We start from the raw sequence: 10,577 nt of genomic DNA on the forward strand, positions 1-10,577 counted from the left end.
CCCAGCCCTATTATATATATACTGTATATATATATATATATATATATATATATAATGTTAATATGTGTGTGGGTCTGTGTGTATATGCAAATTAAATGTATTGTGAATAACTAATTATATTGAATACATATACTGCATATAAGTTTAAAAAACCTTGAAGTTTGAAGGTTTATATACACTTTACCCAGAATGCACCTGTGCTGAATTACTTTCATTTCAATTAAGTAAATTCAATTTTTAAATGCAATTTCTCTTCCTGTCATTCTGTCATCCTATTTTACAACTTTTGCACAGACAATGAAGTGAATGCATGGTTTAACTTGAACATTGATCAAAATACAGCCAAGGCAAAATCTGTAACTTGCAATGTGACTATACCTTTGCCTTAAAATGTGCTAAATATAATGCAATATTAACATAAAACACAGAAACCGAGTAACAGTCTCTAAAGCATGAAGAGGTCAAAACACTGTAGCTTTAAAACTGTAACAAATTTAAGTGTACTCAGAATGTTTTTTTTTAATTTTTATTATGACATGATAAAATAAGTTAAATTTAAACAACATTTTTTTCCAAAACACAAGAAAAGCTGCCATTTTTTGCATTATTCTTGTGGTCAGATGGCACTAACTGAACAGGTTTTGGTCAGAATACGCTGCAAAGTGGGCCAGACTTTGTTGACAGTCAAAAGTCTGGCTGTGTATGACTAACTCATGTGTATCATACTACAGCCCTCTATACTCTACAGAGCCAGGCTGACAAACAAACACCAAGGCAATGGCTAAAATTAACCCCTTATACTGAACGAGCCCCTTCAAACAGATGACAACATCCAGGATTCATGTACCGGGTAAGATTAAATTTATTTACATTTAACCAGTTTAATATGTAGAGGCACTGAAATGTAGACCTTCGTTTATGTGTTTTTGACTTACACTGTACATGAGGTGAGAACAGTTAGCTATTTAGGTTTGTATGTTAGCATGGACTCACTAACTTTAACGTTAGCTAGTTTTAACCAGAGATACCTTGCTGAAGCAGATGACATTAACATTCTGCTTGAGCAGATGAAAATGGTAACTTAATGAGAGTATGACAACCAGAAAATTAACGTTTTCGTCTTTCTTGGGATTGAATGCTTAGAGACATTTAGCTCCGTTTTGTTTGGATATAGGAAATGGAATAAAATAAACTCCATTGCCCATCCTCTCAGGATACCTGGAATCAGTGTTACAAGTACCCCAGGCACTTCATTTTCCCATTTTGGTATCATAAACACCATCAAACTGATGAAAGCTTCAGATCTTCCAATGTTTCTCTATGGCACTGAAACCTAAAGATGTCCGAGTTCCGGTCCCCACGCAACTGATACTCAACTGACATTGGCCCATCTGCGTTCGAGGGGAGGGGCTTACTTTTTGCATGATCAGTTACATTGATTGTGCAGCCCTATTTAGTATTAAAGGTGACATATCATAAAAATCTGACTTTTCCAGGTTTTAAGTGCTATAATCAGGTCTCCCATGCATCTACCAATCAAGGAAAAGTGAAAAAGATTAACTCAGTAACTTTGTTTTGATAAGCTTTTTTCTGTAAGCGTCTGAAAAAACGAGCGTGTCTGATCTCGCTCCCCTAGTGACGTTGCAAAGGGATCTCATTATAATATTACCGCCCCTTAATTTGTAAATTTCCACCCACTACGCCATCATTTTGATTTCGCAAGCGACAACGGTGTAACAGTTCTGATGCCATGGCGGAAGTTTGAGCAAAACATGCTAACTGTTCTGCCTTTGGCTGCACACAGTGCACAGAACACTGTTTAGAGTCCCAGCCTCAGAGGAGACAACACAGCAGTGGATTTATTATAAACATGCGATTTATTTCCCAGCTGTTTACCTTCACAGTCATAACCTACTGTTTTTGTAACTTATGCGTGTTTTTAACGTAAACTTGTGTAACCAAAACAGATGTTTTTTAGCAGGTACGAGCTGCAATGGCACAGCTCTATTCTGGAAAAAGGGGAGCAGCAGCTCATTTGCATTTAAAGAGACATGCTCTAATACAGCGTGTTTCTGCATCCACTCAAAATAGGCATTTTCAAAATTATATAATAAATGATCTGTGGGGTATTTTGAGCTAAAACTTCACAGTTACATTCTGGGGACCCCTGAGACTTATATTACATATTGTAAAAAGGGGCATAATTAGGGCTGGGCAAGTTAAGGCGTTATTGCGTTAACGCATTAATTGATTAATGCCGACAATTATTTTATCGCGCGTTAACGCAGTTTTTTATTATTATGAAAGTCCGTTGCTCACTGGCTCTGAATACACATACAGACAAACCATCGGTCACAGGAGGGGAGGGATGTTGATCATTACTGGCTTGGGATGGGTATCATTACACGTCTCAACCAATGAGAGCGTTTGGGGTGGGCCTAAGACTGCAGCAGCGCTCGCATGAAGCGCTCACGACTTCATAAGAATGAAAAAGGAAGTTTCCGCACGTGAAGACAGCAGAGAAGCGCTGTCACTCAGCACAGTGGAGTGCATCGTTTTGTTAACTTTGTGGTTTATTATTTTGAGTTGTTTGGGACGCGGTAACACACGCATCCCTCTCACAATATATAGCTTTACAGACCTATCACTCTTGCCGCTCAGAAATGTTCACGCAATCATGCTGCACGTATCAGAAGTTCCGCGCTCCGCTCACACTACATGCGTACCGCGCCCGAGCCCAACTGAACTGCGCTCTGGCCCACCTCTTCCAACCGAGCCAGGGCCGGCAAAACGAACCGTGCCCGAGCGCAGCACGGAGCCATCACACTAGTCAAAAGAACCGGGCTTTGGGGGTCAGACGTGCTCGGCACAAGAAAAGATTGCCTAGTGTGAGTACACCCTTATTCTCCCGCAACCCGCACACATGAGTCTCTACCCGCTAGCACTCGCAGTCGCCCATCAAGTGTTGTCCCGCGCCGCACTCTACTGCGTTGGGTCCCGCGATAGTGCAGGTCTCTAAGGTGCCTGTTATAATGTAATGATTGAGGCTCTGGACTCTGAGCACATCTTTTGTTTTTCTATAACAAACTAAAATATTTTCTATGAAAACGTTAATGCCCTTGCAGTGGCAAATAGCTTTGGTTTTATATTTAATTTGATTACATTAATGTTATAAGTTGAGATTTACAAGAAATATTTTAACTGCTACTATGTAAAAGGAATACTGCTGTAAAAAAAGCACCTTATTTGTTTAAAGTGCATTTTTGTTCATATAGCACTACTTTTAAATGAAAAAAGTGCACAATACACTAATTTTGAATTCATTATTGAATTTTGTGCATAATGCGATTAATCGCAGAAAATCATGCGATTAATTGCGAGTAAACAAAAAATTTATCGTTGCCCAGCACTAGGCATAATATGTCACCTTTAAGGGTTTGTTCACAACCCTAACTCTAAAACGAGCAATGGAAAAAGTGATGCTTGACTTATCATCATATTCTTACCTTCATGTTGTTCTATTCCTTTCCATATAACTATACAAATCTTTCTTCTACATTACATAAAGGAACGCTGAACCCCACTGACTTTCGTGCATTGACATCAAAAATCCCTAAAACATTTCTCAAAATATCATCTTTTGTGTTCCTCAAAAGTAAATCATACAGGTTTTTAAACCTAAATAATGGTGAGCTGCACGACTTACTCTGTCACTTGTCTCGCTCTCTTCTCAGCATTCCTTCATTTGTCCAACCCAGTAATAATAAGACATGCTCAAATCAAGAGCATAATCCTCTTGCTGGCGTACTGTTGTAAGCACCTGGATTACACTGTGTGTGCTCTAAATCTATATCTCCACTGTCTCATCTTTGATTTGAATGTGTCTCTGGGTTTCAGTCACCGCCAAAACACATGCACGTTTGAAATAATCCCATGCATCAACTGCCAGCATCGCAATTTCAAGCTATTAAAGGTGGGGGATGCATGCGAAAGCAATAAGAGCATAAAACCCTAAAGGGATTTTGCCATACAGGGTAATTAGAGCTAGCGTTTGGGGAATACCACACCCCCACCCTCCTTCCTTCTCCACGTCCTTCTGATTTCCAGCCATATGGAGCAGGAAACATCACTCATCCTTCCATGTCGACTCACTCCAAAGCGTCCACACTCGCCCACACATGCACCCTGAAAATACAGTCATGAACCGTCCACAATGACCAGAAGCGTTTGCATGCACAATTAAATGGAAAGCTAGCCTTACCTCACACCCTGCAGCCGTCGTGATGGATTGCTATGCAGTGGCCATAGCGTGCGTTTTCCATGGAGCTCCTGTGCGCTGATTCAGCTTTACTCTCTCCTCGTCCTCGTTCTTCCGTCTATCCACCCACCCACGCAGAATTTTCTCACATTAGCGCACGCAGATGCGCTCACGGTCTGTGTGCAAACCACAGGCGGATCCCTCCTTAATGAGGCGTGAGAGGTTAAACCGTCACCTCAAGCTCAGCTCTCCAGTGCGGCTGCAGCGAGTGCGCGTGTGCAGGGAGTCTAGGGGAGAGTCTGATTTGTATTCAGGCTCGTGCCTCCCTCGCTATCTCTCGCTGAGGATTCAGGTAACAGTGTGAGCTGTAGTGAATGTAGGTTAATGCTATATTCAAAGTGGTCTGCTGTTGGTCAAGCGTTGTTTTACAATGTCTAAAACAAATAGCAGCAGCATTGCTCTCGTTAGTGATGCTTGGATCAGTATTGATAGTAATGCATAGTGAATAGTCTAATGAATGACAGTGACCCACATAAGACAAATGACCGCCATTAATTGGGGAGGGATCCTATTATTGGTTGCCAAAGGCTACAATGTTAAATAACAGAATTAATGAAACAACTGGCCATGCTAGCAGGTGTTTAAGATAAAGTCTGACTAATTGAATCAGAACTCCACAAAGTCTCCATGCAACGTTCCCTTAGAAATGACTGACTTCTGGTCTTTCATTCGTCGCAAATGTGGCTTGATTAAGAAATTTACTCAGAAAAGTCTGGGGTTCCTTTAATGATGTGCTCCTTTGACATTAGCCAGTAAGTGACAACCTTGCACAAAGCCAGAACCCCCTAATAACCATCTAGCAATGCCCTAGTAACCATCCAGAACACAATGACAATCACAGAGCAACCCTCCAGAACACTGTGACAACCAACTAACAACACCCTAGCAACACTCCAAAACACCCTAACACCGTAGCAACCATTCAAAACACTGTGAAGGTCCTTGCACACTAAGTTTGAAATTTTCATATGCATTTTGTTCGTATTCGTATCTAAAAATTAGTTATGCACAGAAACCTTGCACACTGAGTCCGATGCGTATTAATTAGTCCATTGCCGAAAAATTCGCAAAACAATACAAAATGGGGTCTTCAAGCAGTGAGGATGATTTTGTTGTCCTCTCTCTTCTTAAAAGGAGAAAAAGAAATAGAAAATATTGGGTCCATCCAATCCTGAGATTGTGTAGAGAGAAAGGAGAGTTCCACCTCCTTATCAAGGAGCTGCGGGATTATTCCAAGCTATTCTGCAATCATCTGACACAATCTATCTCTTTGTATATCCTGCACTTTGTTTGTCATACAGTGCTTTGTGCTGCAAGACAAAGTGGATCAACTTGTCAGACGTCATTCTGGATTTTTTTTGCTTGTACAGTGGCTCTGACTTGTCGAAACACCTCTCAAAATGCTTGCTACGGATGCGAAAAACGCAGAAAATTGAACCCGATCTGAATTTTTTTATGACGGACGAAAGTTTCGGAGGCAGTGTGTAAAAGTGATTGACACAACATGAGGTCATATTTATTTTTTAGCGTGCAAAAATTTTGGATGAGAATTTCGGACTACGTGTGCAAGGACCTTGACAACCAGAACACCCTAGCCGTCATCCAAATCACCATGACAACCATCTAGCAATGCCATAGTTACCATTCAGAACACCTGAACAACCACCTAGCAACCATCTAGAAAAACCTAACAACCACCTAGCAAAGCCCTAGCAACCATCCAGAACACCATGACAACCACCTAGCAACTATCCAGAACACTTTGATAATCACCTAACAACACCCTGGCAACTAACCACCATCTATCAACGCCCTAGTAACCATCTAGAACACCATGACAACCACCAATCATCCAGAAAACTGCGACGACCCCCTAAAAACACCCTAGCAACATTCCAGAACACCCTAACACCATAGCAACGATTCAGAATACACAACCACCTAACAACACCCTAGCAGCCATCCAAGTCACTATGACAACCATCTAGTAATGCCCTAGTAACCATTCAGAACACCCGAACAACCACCTAGCAACCATCCAGAAAATCAACAACTTAGCAATGCCCAGGCAACCATACAGAACACCCTATCAACCACCTAGCAACGCCTGAGCAACTATTCATCCAGAACACCCTGACAACCATCTAGCAACAATCCATAACACTGTGACAATCACCTAACAACACCCTAGCAACATTCCAGACCACCCTAACAACCATCTAGCAATGCCCTAAAAACCATCCAGAACACCATGACAACCACCTAGCAACAATCCATAACACTGTGACAATCACCTAACAACACCCTAGCAACATTCCAGAACACCCTAACAACCATCTAGCAATGCTCTAGTAAACATCCAGAACATCATGACAACCACTTAGCAACCATACAGAACACTGTGACAACCTAACAACACCCTAACACCATAGCAACCATTCAGAACACTGTGACAACCACCTTGCAATGCCCTAGCAGCCATCCAAATCACCATGACAACCATCTTCCCTAGCAACCATCAAGAAAACCATGACAACCACCTACCAACCATCCAGAACACCCTAACAACCACCTAGCAAAGCCCTAACAACCATCAGAACATCCAAACAACCACCTAGCAACCATGAAAAACCTAAGAACTTAGCAATGCCCAAGCAACCATACAAAACACCCTAACAACCACCTAGCAATGCCCTAGCAACCATTCATCCAGAACACCCTGAAAACATATAGAAATGCTCTAGCAACCATCCAGAACACCCTGACAACCACCTAGCAATGCCCTAACAACCACCTAGCAACACCCCAGCAACCATCCAGAGCACCCTAACAACCTCCTAGCAATGCCCTAGCAACCATTTATCCAGAACACCCTGACAACCATCTAGCAATGGCCAAGCAAGCATCTGGAACACCTTAGCAACTGACTTAGCAATGGGTTTTGCATGGGCAAGCATCATTCACATATTCTTCAGAAAATGTCAGCATTTATTTAGAGACAAAAGTACCACCTGTTTCAATTAAAACCCCTTCTGAATATTCCTTCAATGTTAGAAGCAAGCAGCAAAGAGATCACTGACTGGAGTAAATGCAAATGAAACCTAAAGCAGCTTGCATGTCTCAGGGGTGAGTCATGTGCATTACAGCAGTCCATTGGGTGCAAATGTGACTTAACCTTAATTTCTAGTGTGTATGTGTGTGTGTGTGTGTGTGTGTGTGTGTGTGAATTTTTTTATGACGGACGAAAGTTTCGGAGGCAGTGTGTAAAAGTGATTGACACAACATGAGGTCATATTTATTTTTTAGCGTGCAAAAATTTTGGATGAGAATTTCGGACTACGTGTGCAAGGACCTTGACAACCAGAACACCCTAGCCGTCATCCAAATCACCATGACAACCATCTAGCAATGCCATAGTTACCATTCAGAACACCTGAACAACCACCTAGCAACCATCTAGAAAAACCTAACAACCACCTAGCAAAGCCCTAGCAACCATCCAGAACACCATGACAACCACCTAGCAACTATCCAGAACACTTTGATAATCACCTAACAACACCCTGGCAACTAACCACCATCTATCAACGCCCTAGTAACCATCTAGAACACCATGACAACCACCAATCATCCAGAAAACTGCGACGACCCCCTAAAAACACCCTAGCAACATTCCAGAACACCCTAACACCATAGCAACGATTCAGAATACACAACCACCTAACAACACCCTAGCAGCCATCCAAGTCACTATGACAACCATCTAGTAATGCCCTAGTAACCATTCAGAACACCCGAACAACCACCTAGCAACCATCCAGAAAATCAACAACTTAGCAATGCCCAGGCAACCATACAGAACACCCTATCAACCACCTAGCAACGCCTGAGCAACTATTCATCCAGAACACCCTGACAACCATCTAGCAACAATCCATAACACTGTGACAATCACCTAACAACACCCTAGCAACATTCCAGACCACCCTAACAACCATCTAGCAATGCCCTAAAAACCATCCAGAACACCATGACAACCACCTAGCAACAATCCATAACACTGTGACAATCACCTAACAACACCCTAGCAACATTCCAGAACACCCTAACAACCATCTAGCAATGCTCTAGTAAACATCCAGAACATCATGACAACCACTTAGCAACCATACAGAACACTGTGACAACCATCTTCCCTAGCAACCATCAAGAAAACCATGACAACTACCTACCAACCATCCAGAACACCCTAACAACCACCTAGCAAAGCCCTAACAACCATCAGAACATCCAAACAACCACCTAGCAACCATGAAAAACCTAAGAACTTAGCAATGCCCAAGCAACCATACAAAACACCCTAACAACCACCTAGCAATGCCCTAGCAACCATTCATCCAGAACACCCTGAAAACATATAGAAATGCTCTAGCAACCATCCAGAACACCCTGACAACCACCTAGCAATGCCCTAACAACCACCTAGCAACACCCCAGCAACCATCCAGAGCACCCTAACAACCTCCTAGCAATGCCCTAGCAACCATTTATCCAGAACACCCTGACAACCATCTAGCAATGGCCAAGCAAGCATCTGGAACACCTTAGCAACTGACTTAGCAATGGGTTTTGCATGGGCAAGCATCATTCACATATTCTTCAGAAAATGTCAGCATTTATTTAGAGACAAAAGTACCACCTGTTTCAATTAAAACCCCTTCTGAATATTCCTTCAATGTTAGAAGCAAGCAGCAAAGAGATCACTGACTGGAGTAAATGCAAATGAAACCTAAAGCAGCTTGCATGTCTCAGGGGTGAGTCATGTGCATTACAGCAGTCCATTGGGTGCAAATGTGACTTAACCTTAATTTCTAGTGTGTATGTGTGTGTGTGTGTGTGTGTGTGTGTGTGTGTGTGTGTATTATTGGACAGCTCTGCTTAATGCCAGTCAGGCTGCAGTCCCTTGAGTCCTGCATTCAGTCAGGCAGTGCTGCTCACACTTGATCATTCCAATAAAGGGTGTTGGAGAAAGAGAAAAATCGATAAAGACCTTGAATGCCTCATATTTCTACTATGCATGCCAGCTGCATACAAGCAAACAATTGCATTATATTTTCCAAGGCCTGAAGGATGAATAAAAAAGCACAAAAAGGGCAAAAGCATGAATATTTAAAATGTTATTAGAAAGTGAACCAGTTCAGATTATTAAAGGGAAAATGGTTTTTTGTTTGTTTGTTTGTTTTTTACTATTGTTCATATTTAGGGTTAGAAATCTAAACAAGCCAATTTTTCTATTAAAGGGAGTTCACAACAATAAATAAATAAAGTCATCATTTACTCGCCCTCAAGTTGTTCCAAACCTGAATGAGATTCTTTCTTCTGATGAACACAAAAGAAGTTGCTGGTAGCCATTGATTTCCATAGTATGAGGAAAAAACACTATGGAAGTCAATGAAACGTTCCTGGATATTTTCAGAACGTTCAAAATATTCAGTTTTTTTTTTTATATTTGTTTTGTAAACATTAGAGAAAACATTAAGGGAATGTTACATTTGATCATTTTGCAAACATTATGGGAACGTTACTTTTGAATGTTCTCTGAACAATCTGAACAAGATAAATTTATACAACATTCTATTAAAGGGTTAGTTCACCCAAAAATGAAAATTAGCCCATGAATTACTCACCCTCAAGGCATCCTAGGTGTATATGACTTTCTTCTTTCAGACGAATCCAATCGGAGTTATATTAAAAATTGTCTTTGATCTTCCAAGCTGTTTAATGGCAGTCAGCGGGTGTTGCAGTGCATCAGTCCAAAAGAAGTGAAATAAAGTGCATCCATTCATAATAAAAAGTGACTCACACGGCTCCGGGGGTGAACAAAGGCCTCCAGTAGAGAATCGATGCATTTTTGTAAGAAAAATATCTATATTCAAAACGTAACGTTGTTTTGTTTTGATCTCTCCGATGCGCTTCCGCGTTCGTCACTTCTGGGCGGCGCATGCGCAAAGCCAACCTCATACGTCATCCTCCCTGAACTGCTTCCGTGTACAACTGTTGGTGGCAAGCTAGATTAAAGTGATTATTACGTTTTGAATATAGATATTTTTCTTACAAAAGCACATCGATTCGCTACAGGAGGCCTTTGTTCACCCCCCGGAGCCGTGTGAGGCACTTTTTTATATGGATGGATGCGCTTTATTTCACTTCTTTTGGACTGATGCATTGCAACACCCGCTGACTGCCATTAAACAGCTTG

The 10,577-nt window shown here is 41.5% G+C and overlaps 1 protein-coding gene across 3 annotated transcripts in view; it reads right to left on the reverse strand.

The window, feature by feature from the left end:
- Nucleotides 1-4,812, reverse strand: part of LOC107718583 (phospholipid phosphatase-related protein type 5-like) — a 40,046-nt gene extending 35,234 nt beyond the window's left edge. For 2 of the 3 annotated variants that reach the window (XM_016525736.1, XM_016525735.1), the window contains exon 1: nt 4,262-4,812. The gene's annotated coding sequence lies outside the window, so the exon portion shown is untranslated. The remainder of the gene's footprint in view (nt 1-4,261) is intronic. The other variant, XM_016525734.1, reaches the window with a different exon arrangement.
- Nucleotides 4,813-10,577: the final 5,765 nt, after the last annotated feature.

Source organism: Sinocyclocheilus rhinocerous, unplaced genomic scaffold (genome assembly GCF_001515625.1).
Source record: "Sinocyclocheilus rhinocerous isolate Xijiao unplaced genomic scaffold, SAMN03320098_v1.1 scaffold182, whole genome shotgun sequence".
NCBI lineage: Eukaryota > Metazoa > Chordata > Actinopteri > Cypriniformes > Cyprinidae > Sinocyclocheilus > Sinocyclocheilus rhinocerous.